The sequence below is a fragment of the Halyomorpha halys genome, unplaced genomic scaffold, assembly GCF_000696795.3.
Source record: "Halyomorpha halys isolate HHAL.00 unplaced genomic scaffold, Hhal_1.1 Scaffold1030.1, whole genome shotgun sequence".
NCBI classification, from domain to species: Eukaryota; Metazoa; Arthropoda; class Insecta; order Hemiptera; family Pentatomidae; genus Halyomorpha; species Halyomorpha halys.
In genome coordinates this window covers 86080-87782 of record NW_027113818.1, presented here as the reverse complement: position 1 = coordinate 87782, position 1703 = coordinate 86080, and positions in this window count along the sequence as shown.

The following is a 1703-nucleotide window of genomic DNA, read 5'->3' as shown; positions in this document are numbered from 1 at the left end:
ACTTTTTAAATGATTTTTTTTTTCACTTGAATTGAAGCTATTATATTTTTGATGAAATGATTATTTTATCAATTAAATTGAGTCTGAATTGTCCAATCTGAACAATAAGAAGTTAAATAATTGAAGAAAGTAAATAGTAAATGTCATGACGGCAACTGTCAAATAGTTAAAATCCGCGGCTGTAAAGTATCGCCGCTTTTACGTGATGGTAGTTTAATTGTCACTTCATATACTGTTAACCATCATACCAGTCCTGTGTTAGAACATTGTCATAACGACAACTGTGATATTTGATAATTCACATGAACGATTAAATAAAAAATCTTGTGCAGTTGGAACATCACACGACTTTCAGTTACCAGCCTACTTTAGTTGAAATTAATCCTCGCTCAGTTCAGAACATATATTTTAAAATATTCACTCTGAGAGTACTGATTTTCCAAATGAGCATTTCGGTTGATGGATTGACTAACTCCTGTATGAACAGATTTCAGAAAAGTACTTTTAATGATATTTTACGATGCAAATTTTAACGACAAATTTTACTAAGAATAATTTTACAAAGTCACTTATAGTGTCAACTGAAAGGCTCATGTACAGGTTAAATGAAATTTTAAGAAACTTATTCAATAACTATAGTAGCAAGAGAATTTTTTCAAACTGCAAACATGGAAAACCCGCAGCGTGTGCGCCCGCCAGTTAAAACTCGTGTTAGAACAGACCTTTTATTGGTGCGTTTTCTGTCATTCTCAATTATCTTCTACGCCTGTCTATCTTAAATAGTATTTTTGTCTAATACCTTTGCGTTATAGGTATATTTAGGCTGCTTATAAAATTCTTTCATAGTTTATATTTATCTATTTTTCATTCCTGGTAAAAAAAAAAAAGTGAAATGGTTAATTATTTCATATAAACAAAATTAAAGTTATATTGTTGGAAGATAGTCTGGGTGGTGGTAAATAAAAGTATCAGAATAGTAGAAGAAAACTGTTTATTGTTAACCAACGTTTCGCCCCACTTTGCAAGGCTTCGTTAGGTCTGTCAGGTTGAAAAAAAGATGACAACTCCATTGTTGACAACTTCAGTTGTCATCTTTGTTTCAATCAGAGACAGCCCTGACGAAGCCCTATAAAGTGGGGCGAAACATTGGTTAACAATAAATAGTTTTATACTATTGTATACTTTGATACCTTCATTGACCACCACTCGGACTATCTTTCTACAATATACTTCATACGGTCAACTATCTTCTTCTAAAATTAAAGGTACTTTTCAGGAAGCTATTAATAATAATATTAATTAAATAAGTCGAAAATTTGTTATTTAATCTTGTTGGACTTTAACTGTTTTAATGATAATAAGTCTTTGCTGATATCAAAGGCCATTTACTTGTGTATTGATATGCCGAGTTTAATTAGAATCATTCGAACGGCTTCAGAGAAAATAAAAAAAATGTGAACAAACAGGCATTTCCTGTTAGCCGATTTTATCAATAAAGATGCTGGCGTATAGTTGCATTGAATGTGTAATTTAAGTTTCGTACGACTTTTTGTTTTTGAGGTAGGCTGTTCACAGACACACAGACCACTTTGTAAGACTTGGTAATTTGGAATCAAGGAACCTCAAAAGGTATAATTCCGTTGAAAATTTTACTAACAAAAAGTTTTGCTGCCCAACTATATTGGATAGCTAAATTCACATCA